Genomic DNA, 19,980 nt, shown 5'->3' with positions numbered 1-19,980 from the left:
TTTTGTGATATGACGTTCACGAGGATCCTGTGGGTCAAGACAACAGGCTAGGAGGGACCTTGACTAACACAATAAACACGTGGAGAAGCCAGAGTTCCAGTTCATTCTCCCTAATTCCAAAACAGGTGCTTCATGGTCCTTCAGCCCTGTAACCCACGTGCGCTCTCTCTCCGTGATCAGATGGAGACAAGCGCGGCCCCAGGCTCTCCACAGGCTCCCTGAGGAGAACTTTGCAGCAAATGCTCTTCGGAAAGCAACGAGAGCTTCACTCATCTGGTGCAGTAATTACAACATGTATTTTCTGAAAAGTCTTCTAAGTCAAATCCCACAGACCCCAGGGAGAGACACATTCCTGTTCTGGACGTCAGACAAGAGTGTTAGCCCTGGCCACATTGTTACTTCTTGTTACTGAAGTGACCCCGAGCAAACCACTGGCACGCTGCTTTTCTCAGCCTTACCACCCTGGGTGCTGGTGACCACGTATTCATGCAAATTCCAGCATCTTCCTCAACTTTGAATTCTAATCCTTTTTGAGAGTTTTCCATTTAGCTCCCTCCCTTTCTCATCTGCCAGGCCATTCTGGTGTGTCTGTGCTGGTCTCAGGTGTTCTTGAGCTGTTACCTTCCTTCATCCAATGTGCTTCAAATTCCCATCAGGGTCAGTCGCATATGGACAGGTATCTTGTCTTTGTTGGTCATCCTGAATATACCCTGCGCCTAACTCCGTGCCTGGTATACTGTAGCAACTCAATAAATGTTTGCTCAATGAACGAGAAGGCCAAACTCTACTAAATGGAAGAAAAATAGCAAACTACCTTAACACTTTGGCCCCAGGGTATTTAGGAATTTTACAAATGGAGATTTCCAAACCTTGCAGTAGATCTGCAGAAATAGAATCTATAGGGAGGAGCCTGGGGAATTTGTATTTTTAATAAAAACACCAGACGCTTCTTAGTATTAGGCACATTTTTGAAACATGGCCCCGCGGTTTTGAATAAATATCTTTCACCTGGTGGATGTCTCAAAGTGTACTTTTTTTCATGGTCATCTCACACTCATTTATTAAGCAACTACTACAGAATTTCTGAGTCAATACCATTTGTCTTTTTCCTGTTATGTCACATTATTTACATCGATTCCTAGGCTGTCTTTATGTTAATGAATCCTTTCACTTGTACATTCATTCAACAAACGCATTTTGCACATGCATCTGAGGCCAGTGGTGTCCAGATACGTTCAGATGAAAGAAGTAATGTCCACTGAAGTTTTATCTCTAGGTCCCTGTTCGGCTGTGTTCAAAGGGTTGAACAGGCAATTTCTAGTGAGGTGCAAGCTGTGGAGAAGGGAGGAGCAGGAAGCGATGTGGCTTGGCCCTTTGTCAGTATTACAATAGAGTCCTGCCCTTGGCAGTGAACAGACTCCAAGGGGCTGTCCGGATTCCTTTACTGGCCACAAATGTGGTTGCATAAAATACGATGTGCCACTAGGGCTCGGTGGTTATTGCTTTTTCACTACAGAGATTTGAGGGGCAGTGGTATGTAATGTAGAGGGATTCTGTTCCACTCATGCAGGAAGGGTCATGTAGTCTCCAAATCTATTTTGTTCTTGCACTTTGCCTGTGACCTTTGGTTTAAGTGTGGAATCCTTCTCGCTGGACCGCACTATTTATTAAACAGAGTGAAATCCCAGCTGAAACAGTAGGCTTGGCCCTCTGCAATTTTGTCTGTGTTCATGGATGTTTTTACTCACGGGAGTCAAAGTCAAGTTCAATAGAGTGCGTGTGTGGACAGAAAGCACTTCTGTGCTCAAGAACACTGTCTCTGGGCCTGGATGCCTCTGCTGCTGCTGTCTGGGCCATGCTGGTGTTTCTGCAGGAGAATATCACCCCCCCCCGCTTCCCCCCAAACCAGCTTCCCACGCTGGCCCTGCCCCCTCTCTGCCACCATCCCCCCCAACCTTCAGGGTTTCTCATTTTAGCTCTTTGACATCAACAAGGAAGAAAGCTGACAAACAATCCCCACAGATATGTGAGGTATCCCTTAACATTTATAACTATTTTGTCACAGTCACCTCAGTTAGTACTCAGTTACTCAATAATTATTACCCAACTATATTACCATATTACTATATACTATACTATATTAGTATATACTATACTATATACTACTATATTACTATAGTCCCAGATTTATCCTTCCTTCCTCCTTCTCTCTCTTCTCTCCCTCTGGTAATTTTTTCTTGAGCATCTACTACATTGGGAGCCCCAGGAGTGGGGGCCCATGCTTGAGGAAACAGTATAATTGGGAAAATCTTTCTCAAAAGCTGTCTGAACCGCGTGCCTCAAACGAAGCTGGAGTGCTTCTGGGGAAAGACTTGAACCCGTCCAGATCTATTGAACTTAATCCCCATTGGAGAGGGCCAAGAATGCATCATGAGGGAACACCCTAGTCACTTTGATAGTGTGTCAGGGAAGACACAAATTCTGCGACAAATTTGTCCTTAGTGGAATGATGTCAGCACCTGAGTTTTCACTTCCTCAGCTAGAGAAACTCCAGCGTCACTGTGAGGGACGGAGATAATAAAGGTAAAACACCGTTTCTGGCCCACTGCAAGTGCTTAGTAGATCTCAGTACTTAAAACTACATGTCCTGGAAGATAAAAAAATGTAGTCAACATGATTCTCATCACCTTTACCTTTTCCTAAAATCACTGTTTCTCCTGTACATCCATGGTTCTCTGCCGGGGCTGCTCATTAGAATCACGTGGGAGGCCAAACAATGTCTAAAATCCTGATGTCAGGGCCCCCTACCGATTCCTCCAGAGTCCCTGGAGGTGGGACCATGCTTTATGATTTTGAAAATTCCCCAGGTGATTCCAGTGTGCATCTGGTCTACATTTTCTCATTCTGTCCCATTCCCTTCGTCCATGACTAATCATACACTCGAGGCCTCAAGTTCTTTTTGGGAAAATAGCCCATGGCTATGTCATGCCATTTGCCGTGATCTAGAGGAATGTACTTTTTGGTTGTTTTTAAGGGGCAGGTTCTGGGACCCATCCTGTTTCTGCGAGGGTTAAGATGGGAACCATATGGTAAATCTGGGATTAGGGTCACAGGACAGCACTGGCAAGAAATGTTACCAGCAACCTCTGAAGAGTGCGTGGAACCAGAAGGGGAGGCTATGAGTAGAGCACAAGGACTGGTAACAGGGACAGACACTGAGGGAAGCTCAGAGGCTCTGCCGGAAGGATTAACAAATGACAGTTCTAAGTTTTAGGGGGAAAGGGGGGACTTTTCCTCTTAAACCCCTCTTCCACACTTAAACCACTTTGAGACGAAAGCCAACCAGCCAGCAACTACGGATATGAATGAAAAGGAGAATGGGATGGTTGAGGAACCCAGAACAGGTGTGTGGTGACTTCCAAGAAGGGCTGGAATGAGGAACTACCAAGCCCTCAGAGCTCTTTCTCTTAACCTTGTGTTTTCGTTTTTGTTTTTGTTTTTGTTTTTTTGAGACAGAGAGCATGCTCGAATGAACGTGCAAGTGGTCGGGGGGGGGGGCAGGAGCAGAGGGAGAGGAGAGAGAATCCCAAGCAGACGCCATCCTGAGCTTGGAGCCCCACAGGAAACTCAAACTCATGACCCTGAGATCATGGCTGAGCTGAAATCAGGAGTCTGACTCTCAACCGAAGGAGCCAACCAGGTGCCCCTTAACCTCGTTTTTCTCCTTCTCCTTGCACACTGTCTGACTGCTCTTCCTCTGGTGAACAGGTTTCTCTGCTCTTCTGGGCACAGGGTACATCGCTTCTTCACAGCTCCCGAGTTTGTGTGTTAAATTTCTGGTCAAACAGGGCTTCCTGGGTGGCTCAGTCAGTTAAGCACCAGACTCCTGATTTCGGTTCAGATTAGGATCTCAGGGTGGGGAGATCCAGCCCCGAGTAGAGGGCTCCACAGAGTCGCCTTGGGATTCTCTGTCCTTCTTTCTTTGTTCCTTTCCCCACTTGTGCTCACGCTCTCTCATGCTCTCTCTCTCTCAAATAAATAAATAAAATTAAAAAAAAATGTTCATGGCTAAACAAAGAGACTCAAACTGCTCTTTGTTCCAATTCCAAATTTTGCAGCAGAGGGTCTGATTGGTTTCCGGGGCCGGTATTTCTGGTGACCACAGACTATTACTTTCTCTAACTTGCAACCAGCAACTACTTTTGTGTGCAGTTGGTAAATTCATTTCCTTCGGCTCTGGAACAATTTGACTATAAAATGCACCTGTGATGACTAGGGTTGTAAGATAGGTGCCCTTTTTCTCTCATTTCATTTTTACCAGGAGAAGTTAATACTTACTGAGCCAGGCTGAGCAGGGCGCCCCCCCCATGGCGGGTCCATTAGTGTTCCTATATGTGGTCATTAGTCATAAAAATCACACATGCTGGAGAACACACCCCTGTTGTGACAGTCATTCATGGCAGAAATGGTAGATATGACGTGAGCTGGTTTGTAGGCATGAATGTGTATGTATCTCCACTATTTCAGTCTGAAACTTGTCCGTACACAAATTTAGATATACGGTGAAGATCTCCTCAATTTGCTAGTTATGAGACATTGGTTAAGATCTCTAGATCTATCAGATCTAGAGAAGATCTCATAGATCTGGCTTATCGATCTATGAAATGGGGACCTATGAAATGGAGGATAAAAATAATACTTAACTATCTCGTGAGGAGTAATAATAAACAAACAAATGAATATTAAATAAATAAACAAAATAATACACCTGAAGTGCTGAGCAAAAGGCTTAGCATATACAGCAATCACTCCAAATATCTTAGATATTCTTATTTTAATTTTTATTATTAAGAGACTAACTTTGGTGCCTAACTCCTAGAAGAATTAAGAACATACAGGTACTTGACAGCACGATTTTAAAGTGATATCAGTTCAGTTCAGAATGAACTGTTTTAAAAAACTCTCCCACTATTTGATACAATTTGGCAGGGCTTATGGGGTTGGGGGCGGGGGTCAGAGGCTACAGGTCTACTTTCTCTAGAGCCAAGGACAGAGTCAAAGGGGTGGGGAGAAAGCCCATTGCCAGTGGGTGACTCTGGCAGAGAACTGGTTTAGAGATAAACATTATTGAGCAAGTTTCACTTTGCCCTACACCTAAGGTGATGAAATGGACAGATGTCATGATGTCCAGAAAGAGCAGGAGATAACGTCACTGTCCAGGACAGGACAGGGTGTAAGTCCAAGGCTGCGTGCCAGGGACTCCTGAATACATAACCCTCGTAGAGGGTGTCCTCTCCTCTCTGGCTGGTTCTATTTGAGCTTGCTGTGGAGGGGGAAGGAAATCAACATTTTTTGATTCTCTAGCATGTGCTAAGCACTGTACTGTGTACTGTTTGGTATGTTGTAAGAAGAGACAAATCTGTGATGCAGGTATGAACTCTATTTTGCAAATGGGAAAAACGGGCCAGGGTGGGGAGGGAGGGAGAGAGAGAGAGAGAGAGAGAGAGAAAGAGACTAATGTAACTGAGACAAATGCAACAACTAGCAAGAGGCAGAATTAGAAATGTTAAAATATTTTATTATGAAATATGCATACAAAAATTAGGTAAATCAGAAATATATATCTTAATAAGTAATTATAAGGCAGAGACCTATATAACTACAATCAAGAAGCAAAACAAAGTCTCCTTACATATCCCTTAGGAACCATCCCTCCTTATTTCCCTCTTAGAGGTAACCACTCCACTGACTTTTACGCTAATTAATTCCTTGCTATATTTTAAACATATCAGTATCTAAACCCTATAGATTAGTTTTTCTTAGTTTTCAATTTTGTATAATGGGAATTGTACTATATGTATGTCAGTTCTCCCCAAAGTGATGTATAGATTCAGCAATCCCAATAGAAATTCCAACAATTACGTTTATAGGCTGATATTACGATGTAGACAGAAAGACGAAGAGTCGAAGATCAGCCAGGGTGGGGTGGACTGTTTGGCCCTTTCTGCTGAGAGTCCGTAGAGTGAGCCAAACTGACCAATCAGGCAGAGTAGAGGGACAGATAAGAGTCTGGAGAAAAAGCTTAAATGCTGGAGGGCTTTCTCAGGTCATCATGCAGGTGACTTAAGCCAATTTTGTTGTTTTAGAGGAGACAAAATTGCTGAGTTCTCTGCCCCATTTGGATGTTCATAGAAATGGAGGGGATGACACTGATTTAGTGATGGGAGAAGGACTTGGGGTGAGAGGGTGGGACTCTACCCTGTTTATTCTCCCTTCTTTCAAATAGTTTCCCTTAGCTGCCTTTTCAGCATAATCATAAGTAAGCAAGGGAAGGGATTCCTTTTCAGTTCCACAATTGATTTTACTCTTTCCTTATGTAATACTACATTACGCTAAATGGTGTTCAGAAAGGAGTGAGGAGCAATCTCTGAGCCTGCAAAGGCATCAAGGAGTGACCTTGACACCCTCATCGTCTCCACCAGCTCCCTGCAAAGACAGCCTCCAAACTCAGCTAAGCTTAGGGAAAACAAGGTACTTACCTTGCAAAAGCCCAATTCTTAGCAATCTAATTGGGATTGCTGCCCCGAAAGCCTCCGTCTAGAAAACCATGGCTATAGATCTCGATTCGAGATATATAGTTCTAAAATTCTGTAACCATATTTTCTTAGTTAGGACAAGCCCAGAAAAAAAAAGGGCAGATATTTTTATGATATCAACATGAAAAATGTTCTGAATAGCATTAAAGAGAACGTTCTAATGAGGTGGTTTTTCTTGCTATTTATTCATTTATATATTCACACTCATTCAGTAAGGAATACATATGTACCTGTTAGGTAATGTTAGCTTGCAAAGTAGAAAACCCAATTCAAACTAGCTGAATGACAAGAAGGATTTATTGGCTCATTTAACTGGAATATCCAGAGGAAGAGCAGGTTTTAAGGTTGCTTTTTTTTCCCAGTGGTTCGGCAATGTGCTTCTCTCCGTAGAGGTATTACTTTTATCCTCTTGCTGATTAAGTGACTATAGGAGTTCCAGACTCATAACTTTATACCACGAGAGCTCTTCTCTTCCAGCATGCACTCTACTGGGAACAGCTTAGGCCAATGGGCCGTGGACCACGGGCCAAGGAACAGAAAACTGACTACACAAATGTGTTTGTGTATTAGATATGCATGTGAAAATCAAGCATTGCTAAAATGAAGGAAGGAGGAAGGCGCCCTGGGTCAGCCGACAACAGATACCTAGTGTAGAGTGTGTGCTCCACTCTGTGGGAGAGAAAAATGTGAATCAGTGTGACTAGTGCTTTCAAGGACCTCAAAGGGAAATAGTGGCGATTAGACATATTCCCCAAGTACCTACACATTTCTGCGCTTTCCTCATATGACCAAACTTGAACGCTGTCATCAAAATCTCATGAGAGAGAACATTCTTAGATTTTGCGAGATTCATAGGCATGTCACCCCAGAATCACAGCACCTATATCAGGAACACACTTGCATGCATGTGCGCACGTGCGTGCGCGCGCGCACACACACACACGCACACACACACACACACATTCTGTGTTGGTAAAAAGAAAATACAACATGATATTCTTCCTCTCTGGAGCCCCCTTACTGTATGATAGTCCCATGTATCCTACGGGTTCACTGGACTTGCCTCTCATTTGGAAACACTATCACTGTGGCAGACTGAGTGATGGTCCCCAGGGTCGTTCTGTCCCAATGCCTGAAACTGTGAATAGGACCTTCTATCCAAGGCGACTTTGCAGATGTGACTAAACTAGGGATTTTGCGATGGGGAAGATTATCTTAGATGATCCACCTGAATCTGATGTAATCACACAAGGCTCCTCAGCCGCAGGCAGCCAGCAGGTCAGAGGAGGGGGAGACGAGATGAGATCCGGAAGTTGGGGTGATGCACGTCGAAGGCGGAGGAAGTGGACCAGGAGTCAGGCAGTGCAGGGGGTCTCCAAGAGCCGAGGAGACAAGGAAACCGATTCCTCCCCCGAGCCTGAGAAGCAACCACTCCAGCAATATGTTGCCTTTTAACCCTGCAGGATTCACTGTGGGCTTCTGACCTCCAAAACCCTAAGGGAATACATTTGTGTTTTAAGCCCCTATGTTTATGGCCGTTTGTTACAGCAGCAAAGGAAATAAAAGAGAAATAGCCTCTCTTCCCTATTTCCAGACTCACCTCTTGGCGTTCTGCCCTGGCGCTGCCTCAGAGATCTTTGTAGAAGGCAAATCTGTTTGCTTAAAGCTCTCCTAAGGCCCCTCACGGTTTAAGAGGTAACGTCCAAATTCCTTTCCAGTTCCTTCCTCACCTTCTACCACCCTTCTGTTCTCCTCATCCTCTGGTCTTCCTTCTTCCCTTGCTCTTTCATTGGTTCTCACTCTAGACCCTGGGCTTTTGCACTCACTGTCTCTGGAAGGGGGTGTCTACCCTCCTCCACCTGGGAGACGTCTTTCTTTCCACATCCCTTATCAGGGAGCCCAGCACACTCTCTGTGCGTCTAGATGAAATGTAGCTCATAGCACCCTGTGTTGTCACTGTGCCGTTTCCATCTTCTCCTGGCAGGGACTGAGCTTAAGCAGGAAGATGGGAAGAATCCAAGAAACTTTTGCCAAAGGCATTGATCCTCATGCCTGGATCACCCCAGCCTGCCTCCAGGTCTCGGGGGAGCAAGGCCGCCTCACCTTTCCTCCTCGAGCATGCCGCAGATGGACGTTAAATGGTTCCTTGGGGTTGGCATCTACCAAACAGACCTACACCTCAGTCACAGGCTTTCAAGCCAGAGAAAGTGCTCCGGGAGAGGCTGGAGTGGGAGACCAGACCAATGGATACTCTTAGTTAGAACGCAGCTATCATACATATGGGCACAAATACAGGGAGAGCAGGCCCAGCATGGAAGTATTTTTAGAAGAAAAGATGGACAAAAATGACAAATCATGGGAAGTTTGGTAGAGCTAATATTTGGCCTTTAACTAGTGATTTGAAAGTAATTTAAAAAAAAAAAAAACCCCACGTGAGTGTGGTGATTCCTTTATTATTGTTTTTTTCTCACTTCCCAGATTCATGTTTCCCATTTCCCCACTTTGGCTTCCTGGGATGATCTCCAAAGCAAACTCTCCGTCCCCAGGTCCTTGTCTCAGTGTCTGCTTTTTAGGAAAACCCAAACTCAGGCACTATTTAAAACCACATGGCTACCCATCAGGGAAAGTCAAGACTTTTATGACTTAATTACGGGATGGAGATAAGAAAATGTTGCTGCTCTTTCATTTTGAAGTTTCACTGCCTATCTGAGGCATCTAGTAAGTCAGACATTGCTCTGCTTCTCTTCCCCCTGACGGGCAGCAACTCCCCCTCTCGGGGCCCTGTCAGTCCGCACTCCCAAGTTATAACACCCAGAATCAAGCCAGATCAGATATAAAACTAATGTAGGACTATCTAATGCAAACATGCCATTAAAAGAAAAAAAAGAAAAAAAGACTGTTTTCTATCATTCTTGGACTTGACCTGTGAAGCTTTCAGAAAGACACATGGAAACAATCACAATGAAAGGATTTCATGCATCTTTGGAGCAAAGCTTATTTATTCAAATTATCTTTATATTTGGATCCCATCACATTAGAAGCATCTAGAAAAACTCCTAGGTTTTCTTTTCAGAGCTATAGATTTCTTATTTAATAATTTATTATCATTATTATCATTATTATTATTATTTGGTAGAGATAAAGTGACTTGGTTTGAGGGTTCAGTTGGAATTTTGTCTGACTCACTAGAGATGGTTCCTATTGAATATATAAGTCAACAATTCTGTCTGAGGAACCAAAGCAGTTCTTGGTAATAGTGACAACTTTTCGCATTTTCACGGAAAACCCAACTACCTGTAAAGTACCGGCTATCAAGGCTTTATCCTTTATTCTAATACATCAGAGTCATCTTGATTTTCCTGAGTTTTACTTTTATAACTTTTAATATCAGGAAAAATCCATCACACTGCTCCTTTTAAGCAGATGCATCAAGACCTCAGTGGTTATGAGAAAGATGCTAAAATTAACCTCAGGTTGTTGGGCATCTGACTGTGGACTTCAAGGGCAGGGAAGGTCCTGACTTTCTGAGGGACAGAACTATGACACTGAGGAGTTACGTGAAGTCTCAATGTGACACATTTTGACCTGAAAGGGGGTCAGGAAACACCCAGCTCTTGTGTTGCCCACAGAAAGAGTTGATCCTCACTCTTCCCCATTAAGACTTGATCACAGACAAAGAGTGTCTCTGAGCGCTTCTGTTGAAGTAGAAGTTTCTTTACCCCTCCCCTCCCAAACTCAGTCTAGGTCTGAAGATTTGAGCCAGAAATACCCTCTGTGGGTATGCCATCGACCGAACTGAACTTTCCCCACCCCCGACAAATTCCTATGTGAAAGCCCTAACCCTCAGTGTAATGGTATTTGGCAATGGGGTCTTTGGGAGAGAATTACATTTGGAGGAGATCAAGACAGTGGGGCCTTCCTGGTGGGATTAGCGCCCTTATAAGAAGAGATAGCAGAGAGCTTGCTGTCTCTCTCTCGCTGTCATGTGAAGACAGAGTGAAAAAGCAGCTATCTGTAAGACAGGAAGAGGGTCTCACTAGAAACCAATCATGCTTCTACCCTGATCTTGGACTTCCAGCTTCCAAATCTCTGAGAAAAAAATTTTTTAAACTTTTTTTTTTTTAAAAGATTTCATCCATATATTTGAGGAGGAGGGGAGAGAGAGAGTCAGCATAAGGGGCCGAGAGAGAGAAGCAGACTTCCCGTTGAGCAGGGAGCCCGATGTTGGACTCAATCCCGGAACCCTGGGATCATGACCTGAGCTGAAGGCATTCGCCCAACCGTCTGAGCCACCCAGGTGCCTCAAGAAAATACATTTTTGTTGTTTAAGCCATCTAGTCTATGGTATTTTTTTGTGGCAGCCTGAGCCGGATAACACAGAATATAAATTCCAGAAGCACCACTGAGATATTGTAGAGAATTCAAGTAGTCTTATCTCTCTCTCTGAGACTTTTCGTAGAACATATAGTTATCCTGACAACCATGGCTCCTGGAATCAAACACACACTGACCAAAGGCCAAAAGGAAGGGGTTTTGGCTGCTTCTATGCTCTTCATATATGTTTGTCAAATGTGAAGTGTACTGTTAATTGATATACCTAAAATGGGTGAATTTTACTGTGCATAAATTATATTTCACACATAATTAACCTTGAATTTAAAAAAAGTCAATGCTTAAACAGGTGTCCTTAAAAAGGCTCAGAATAACTGGGCTTATTTCATTTAAAAAAAGATAAATTTAGGAGCAATTTAATAATATTGGAAACCCAACTGCCAGTTTTCCCCTCCACCTTAAAGATCATTCTGCACCATTATGTTTGGTAAAAAAGGGGGGAAAATTATATAGAGCCATGAATAGTTTATTGGCTCAGATGGTGTGCAGTGGACTTGGCATACCGTTCCAGAAGACCTGCATGGGGGGCCGTTGATCCCTTTAAATCTAATCTTTTTGAAGGACTCGTGCCAGGACAAGTTTTGCAGATACGCTGGTACACTTTTCAGTGTCCTTGACGTACCCGTTGGAAAATAAACACACACACACACCCCTCCCAAGGACCAATACAAATTCTTTGAAATAATGTGTACTAAACACATAACAAGGAAGTCATAATTGACTCATAATTTAAAAGGCTTTGTATGTTCACAAGACAATTGGCCTTAATTGCTCCATTACTGACCCCTTAATGGCAACTTCCTTAGCTATACAAACTCCACTTGTTTCAATTCTTTAACCAGGTGTTTCTCAAAATATGGTCCTCAGACTACCTGCATCAGAATTATCTGGAATGGTGGCTAATAATGGATACCTGACAGTGAATTTCTAAGGAATCTGTAGGTTAAAAAGTCCCCAGGGGGTGCCGGGTGGGCTCTGTGCTGGGCATGGAGCCTGCTTAAGATCCTCTCTCCTTCCCTCTCCTTTGGCCCTCCCCATTCCTTCCCTTCAAAAAAAAAAAAAAAAAAAAAGTCCCAGTGATTATTATACTACCAGCACTGAGAACACCCATTTTTAAACTGCTATTAGGAAAGGATTAATTTTTTTCTCTTTCTAGTAGATATGAAACAAGAGCAAACTCTCTCTTTTTGTTTGGCAATTGCGTGGTCCTAGGAATGACTTGCAAAACGGAGTAGCTCCTGTATCCAAAAGATTCCTTATGGAGGTGGACACCCATCTTTGGGGCCACACAGGAAGGGAGCCAAAGAGAGAGATGGGGCACAAACACCCAACCAACCCATGTGTGTAGGGCATTTGGCTAAGGCGCTACCTGGAATGATTTCTTTCTTTTTTTTTTTTTTTAAGATTTTTTAAAAAATTTATTTATTTGACAGACAGAGATCACAAGTAGGCAGAGAAGCAGGCAGAGAGAGAGGAAGGGAAGCAGGCTCCCTGCCGAGCGGAGAGCCCAACGTGGGGCTCGATCCCAGGACCCTGAGACCATGACCTGAGCCGAAGGCAGAGGCTTTAACCCACTGAGCCACCCAGGTGCCCCTGGAATGATTTCTGATTAGCTCTCTAAGGTTAGTGGTTTCTTCCTCCTATCCATCTGTCCTTTCTTCCTACCTTCCTTTCTTCCAATAAAACACTTATATGTATATGTGTGTAGAATTGAAAGAACGTAATCCTTGCTTTGTAAATAGCCTCATCGTTGGTTCATACATGGTCTTTACTCAGTCATTTAATTAGATATTTTAAATAATGCAATAAATACCGGAGAACGTAACACCTAAATTGAAAGCTAGGACATTGACAATAACTTATAGTTAAATGACATGACACCTTCTGTCAAAACTATCCATTGCCAAACCTCCCCCTCCTCCTGTGCTCTTCACTACCAGCTTTGATTTCTCTATACTTCTGTTTTGTATCTAAATGTATTATTAAATACGTTGTGTGTGTGTATAGTGTTCATAGGAAGGGGTCTCATGTTGTATGGAATCTTTCAGGCATATTTTCACCTATGATTATATTGATGAGGTCTATTCATACTGTGTGGCATTGCAACTGATCATTTTTGAATGCTGTATTATATTCCATTGTGTACCTATTTCATAGCTTACTAATCCACTCAACCGCCGAGAGGGCATTTGTGTTTCCAGGTTTCTGCTCTAATGGACAGCACTAGGGACAATACGAAATACATGAGAGGATGTGGGTCTACAGGATCTCTTCCAAGTTGGGGGAGAGAATGGAAACCGAGGTAATGACTTTGGTGGGAATAGTTTGGCATTATTTACCCCAGCTGAGCATTCACATACCCTAGGGACTCAGCAATTCCATCCTTAAGCACACACTCCACAGAAACTATGGCAACGTGCAATCACAGATGGATAGAGGAATATCCAGAACAGGGGAGTGGTGTTATTTTGGACAAGTTCGGATGCTTCAAACTCAGGGAATGGGGCTGGGGTAAGGTTGGGGGTTATGGAGCCTAAGGTCCAGCGGCAGCGGGGTTCAGAAATCCAGGCCCCCACTGCCACCCCTCCCAAGGACTCCCCCTGGCTTTGTTTGCCGAAGGAGCATATCTGAAAGGGAGAACCGCTTACATTGTAATTCCCAGCCCAAGGGTTTGGAAGAGGAAAAGGGGCAGAAAAACAACTGTCTGAGGTCGGTGAGTCCTGACGCTGGTGCCAGAGACCCCTCCCCCCAACTGAGGTCTGAAGGCACTCACCAGGCGACCCAAGGCAACGGGCGAGGGTGAGTCCCTGCGGAGCCCAACGATCTCCCCTCCTGTTACCTCTTTTCTCCACCGAGCTGAAAGGGCGGGCGTCCTTCTTCCGGCACCCTGCCCCCACCGTCAGACGCCAAGGTCAAAGCGCCCCCCCACCCACGCAAGTTTCAGTTTCCTCCCGTGGTTCCTTCAACCTTGGTGTCTGGAGGAAGGATCAACAATCGCTCAGCAACCCCGGGGGCCACTGTGTGGGTGTTTGCAAACTAGCTCCTAGCAGCAGACTGGGGTTAAAACCTGGGCCTTCCAGGCACCCGGCCTGTATTCACACTCCTGTCCTCACACCGCCCGAGGCGGCAGCAAGTCGTGGTGTGATTATTCTGATCTTCCACACGGGAGACCCAGATTCGGCAAAAGAAACGGGTCACCGAGGTCACACGGTGATGAAGTGGCGGAGCTGGACAGGACGCTCTGGCTCCCATGTGGCTGGGGGAGCACTGCTGGGGCCTCTGGGAGCGGGGAGCCTGAGCATGGGGCTGCTGCCTCCCACACTAATCTCCCCCCGCGCGGGCAACCTATGGCCGCTGAGCGCACCTCACGGTCTCCGTAGATGTGTGTCCAGCTGCAAAGACAGCTTTCTTGCGGGGGCCAGTCCAGGGCTGCTCTTTCCTTAGATTTTTTTTTTTTTTTTTGAAGACTTGTGTTTTGTGGCGCGCCTGGGTGGCTCAGTCGGTTAAGCGTCTGCCTTGGGATCTGATCCTGATTCTGGGATTGGGATTGAGCAACGACGTTCTGCAGGAAGCCTGCTTCTCCCTCTCCGGCTCCCCCTGCTTGTGTTCCCTCTCTTGCTGTGTCTCTCTGTCAAATAAATAAATAAAATCTTAAAAAAAAAAAAAAAAGACGTGTTTTTTTGTGACAGGAGAAGGAAGCCATATTTTAAAATGCTGTTTATATGCTCAGACATCATAGTGAAGGATCATTTCCCTGTGTCTCAAAATAAAAGTGTTAGAGGTCTCACAATAAATAAATCTCTTCTGAAACCCTTTTTAATGGAGGCCGAGGATGCCCTGCCCAGACAGACCCTTTCATCAGGCTAGCACACGCAGCCCTCAACTACTCTGAAGTGATGACTGCTGATGACTCAGGGCTTCCTTTTCTCTGGAGAACTGACCTCTGCCCAAGGCAGCTGGCTCTCCCAGAGATGTCTACAAACAGCACCCTCTTCAGCTTGCAGCTAATGACTTCCTGATAGTGAAAAGGTCTCAGCCCCTTGTCTGAAGGGGGGTTAGCTGTATGGTGTCACTCATGTTCCAAGGGTACTGATAGGTTCCTGCTAAGGATAGCTCTGCTGCCTCTTTCCCTGACTTTTCCTCTCCCCTCATTTCCTTAATCCCTTCCTCCTGAGAGCACCCCCAATAAATCACTTGTACAAGAATCCCTGTCTCAGGCTCTGCTTCTGGGGAATCCCATCTAAAATACCCTTCAATTATTAGAGAATGTATTAATGCAGTCTAGATGCTATAGAGTAGCATTAAAAACTTGGTATATTTGATTCAACATTGAATTTGGTTCAACATTTACCATTTCTAATGTCATTTGAGACTTCTTCACTTCTTTGATCCATGATTTAAAGGTGTGTTGTTTGGGGGCACCTAGGTGGCTCAGTTGGTTAAATGTCCAGCTTCTGATTTTGGCTCAGATCATGATCTGATTGTGGTCATGAGAATGAGCCCCATGTTCAGCTCCACACTGACCATGGAACCTGCTTAAAAATTTTCTCTCCCTCTCCCTCTGCCCCTTCCTCCCCTACTTTTGCTGTCTTTATCGCTCTCTCTAAAAATAAGTAAATAAAATTGTGTTGTTTAATTTCCTAGTGTTAGGAAATTTTCCTGTAATAATTTCTTTAAGGATTTTTAGATTTATTCCATTATGATAAGAGAACGTATTTTATATCATGTTATCAGTCCTGGTCCAATTATAAAAGTGGAACCACTAGGATATATATCTATATAGTATATATAGTATTTTATATATATATATATATATATATATATATATATACACATTCACACACATATATATCCTAGTGAGTCTGCTTTTCATATACATACACATATGTTTATGCTTATATTGCATTTATATTTATAAGGATTTGTTACAGGGATTTGACCTTATGCAATCGTGGAACAATCTCTGTAAGGCAGGACAAGCATTTATTTGGAAAGGGAAGGCGGATGTAATATGGGAAGAGCAAAATCTAGAATCCAAAGCATAAACCCATGAGGACAAGCTGAAATCCATGTCGGTTTTTGTTGCCTCTGACCCCAGCAGTATGAGTGTCATGAATTAGCTGGGTCCTTAATCATGGAACTCAACACGTACCTTAAGTCCAGGAGTTGGAAGAACTAAGGGGGACCAGGGGAAGAGGGGCAGTTGCAGCCCAGTCCCTGCCTCACATCAAGGAGATAAGTCAGCACATCGACGACAATGGGTGTTAGCTACAAAGGGATTTCTGCTTTGCCACCTCCTTCGAAGTCTCAATCTATCTTACGTAAGAATCTATCTTACGGCCTATTCTCACCAAAAACACACAAGAAAAGGAATTCTTGGAAATACAGTTAATTCCAGGCAAATTGACACATTACAAAGCCACCACAGTCCTTCCTTCCTTGGCTTGGAACCTATGCACATCTCCTTAAACTATATTTAATCTCCGAATAAAGACAATAGCAACTTCATGTTTCCACCCACCATGACACACCAATACCACACTGCAACCCTAAACACACATCCCTTTCCCCAGAAAAGGATACAAAATCCACTCCAACACACACTTTTAAAAATCTCTGGGTGAGGGGTGCCTGGGTGGCTTAGTTGGTTGAGTGCCTGACTCTAGATTTCAGCTCAAGTCATGATCTCAGGGTTGTGAGATTGAGCCCCACATTGGAATCTGCTTAATATTCTCTTTTTCCCTCTCCATCTGCACCTCCCCTCCTAAAAAATTCTTTGGGTGGTGTTTATTTTTTTCTTGCATTCCAGAAATACTCTTCCTTACCCCTATTGCATCCCAGCAATACTAGTTCCCCTTAACGATCCCTATCAATCACCCCATTGAATTAAAGCAACCATCCTCTTTGCCTGTTGCTTCAATGGCATGACAAACCCAGAGCAGCCAGGTAGCAGTCTCAGTTTTTAGGAGGAATCATTGTTGTATTCTCTAGGGGAAGGAATATTTCCTTTGGAACCAAGACTTCCAGACCAGGAAAGCCTAAGTTGTGGGGATAGGAAGAAAAATTGTTCTAGTGAATCCCTGCGGTTAATAGTGAGAGGATTCCCTTTCATTTCCACCTTTTCATTTCCTAGTCCCGTGAATCCTGGCTGTAGGAGAAAGAACACCATATATCAGTCACTAATATAGACCATTTACTCCACTCTCCAGCCTCTCAAGATGTTAGCACTATAATTGGGTCATAAAAAGGCCATTCCCCTATTCTTTTTTTTTTTTTTTTTTGACAGATCACGAGTAGGCAGAGAGGCAGGCAGAGAGAGAGAGGAGGAGGCAGGGATGCGGGACTCGATCCCAGGACCCTGAGATCATGACCTGAGCTGAAGGCAGAGGCTTCAACCACTGAGCCACCCAGGCGCCCCCCATTCCCCTATTCTTGTAAGCTAATTGTTTCAGGATGATGGAAAACATGGGAAGACCAGTGAACTCTATGATCACAGACCCTTTTCCACATTTCATTTTCTGTGAAATGAGTTCTTGTGTCAGAAGTCATGTAGCGTGTAGTACCATGACAGTGGACTTATTCTGGAAGTCTATGGGTGATAATTTCGGTAGGAGCATTGCAGGCAGGGAAAGAAAATCTGCATCCAGAGTTAACTATCTCCTCCAGGATAAATAAAGCACTACCCTTTCCATGGTTGAAGCAGGATAATTTAATCAACCTGCCAGTAGGTATTTGGCGGATTCTCTGGGGGAATGATGCCATCCTGGAGGTTCAGCGTTGACTTCTGCTATTGGCAGATTGGGCAATCAGGAGCAGCTGTATCCAGACTGACCCTGATAAACAGAAGTCCCTGTTGCAGAGTCCATGCATAACCCCCATCCCTGCTGCCATGGCCATTTTTTTCATGACCCCGTTGGGCAATGACAGGAGTGACCGAGTCAGACCATCACAAGGAAACTGGTGTTTCTATAAAACCAATCTGTATAACTGAAACCCTTTAGAAAAGAGGGATTAAATAAAGATGCAGTTCTAGAAGAAAAAGGGAAAAGAAACAGACTTATGTTCTAGATAGATATCATAGGTTAGTAATCTCAAGAATATCACACGGCAATATTATCAGTGAAGAAGAAAAGCAAATTATTGAATATTTGAAAGGAATATTGTCTCTCCATCTTCTCTTGTTCTTCTTTTATAATTCTTACACCAAGAAGACCAGAAACTATGTGTGAGGCAGGGGGGGATATGGTTATACTCTGAGTCCTCGGCATGTTCTGAAGGAACAGGTGTTAGGGGACCCTGGCTCGCTGCAAATCATTCTTGCTTTCTGAATCTGCATTGTCTGCTCCCAGAGTCCCGTTTCTCCTCCAAATCCTTTGTTATGACTGCATTTTTTTTCTCTTGCCAGTGGAAAATGCATCCTGGATTTCTACTTTCCTTGGGGGTAGCTGTTTATTTCCGCACACAGATGATATTGTTATTGGTATAAAAATAGCAAGGATGCAAAAGCCAGCATTTGGTGGCCAATGTTATGTTCAGGTCCATATTACCTAGTAAAATTATTGTGTATTTGTTACTATACCACTTAAGTGAGTTCCCCTAATTAATATTTTTGTGACTGTCACTGACTGATAAACTGTGTTTTTTTTTCTTTTGCTTTTAGTACTTCAAAGCCAATTCATCAAAATAACTGGTTTTACATTTCATTAGGAGAGTCAACCGTCTATGTCAAAATTGTCAGTTTTATGTGTCTGATCCCAACATTTGATTATTTTTATTATTATTATTTTTTAAGATTTTATTTATTTATTTGACAGAGAGAGAGATCACAGTAGGCAGAGAGGCAGGCAGAGATAGAGGGGGAAGCAGACTCCCTGCTGAGCAGAGAGCCCAATGCGGGGCTCCATCCCAGGACCCTGGGATCATGACCTGAGCCGAAGGCAGAGGCTTAACCCACTGAGGCACCCAGGCGCCCCTATTTTTATTTTTATTTTTATTTTTTTAAACATTTTATTTATTTGAAAGAAAGAGAGAGAGAGGGAGGGAACATGAGTGGGGGAGGGGCAGAGGGAGAGGGAGAAGCAGACTCCCTGATGAGCAGGGAGCCAGATGTTGGGCTGGATCCCAGGACCCTGAGATCATGACCTGAGCCAAAGGCAGATGCTTAACCAACTAAGCCCACCCAGATGCCCCTGACCCCCAAATTTACAAATGATGTAGAGGAAAAAGCACTGACCCAGGAGTCAGAGAGATCTTGGTGCCAGTCCCAGCTTGGCCTGAAAAGACTGTACTTCATTCAGTCACTTAACATCTAAGGCCTTCATTTTACCCATTGATCTAACAAAGTTGCTGAACCAAGGACCCATTCCAAAGGAAATACTAGAAGGGTGTTCTATAAGAAAAAAAGAAAATAATTGCAGAGAGAAGGAAGAAATGAAGAACAACAAAAAGTATATATATATAAAATGTCAATACATATATATGTCTTAAATTACAGACTTAAAATATTAAACTGTAACATTCAGAGAGAGAAATGAAATAAAAATACCAAATGAACATGAAGGGATAAAAATTCTAGTCATTACTGCATTGCTGGATTTTTAAAAAAGAGTTTATTTGTCAGAGAGACAGAGACAGAGACAGAGACGGAACACAAGCAGGGGGAGGGGCAGAGGGAGAGGGAGAAGCAGGACCCCTGCCGAGCAAGGAGCCCCATGTGGGACTCCATTCCAAGACCCTGGAATCATGACATGAACTGAAGGCAGATGCTTAACTGACTGAGTCATCCAGGTGTCCCTCACTGTTGGATTTTAATAAGTACAGGTTTGGTTCGCCAGAATTTAGTTTAGGATTTTAGGATATATATATATATGCAAAAATCCTAAACTAAATTCTGGCAAACCAAACCTGTACTTATTAAAATATATATACATATATATATATGTGATATATATTACTCTCAAATTCTATATATGCCTATATATAGAATATATAA

Source organism: Enhydra lutris, unplaced genomic scaffold, assembly GCF_002288905.1.
Source record: "Enhydra lutris kenyoni isolate GAN:26980312 unplaced genomic scaffold, ASM228890v2 scaffoldscaffold3, whole genome shotgun sequence".
NCBI classification, from domain to species: domain Eukaryota; kingdom Metazoa; phylum Chordata; class Mammalia; order Carnivora; family Mustelidae; genus Enhydra; species Enhydra lutris.
This window is presented reverse-complemented; position numbering follows the sequence as displayed.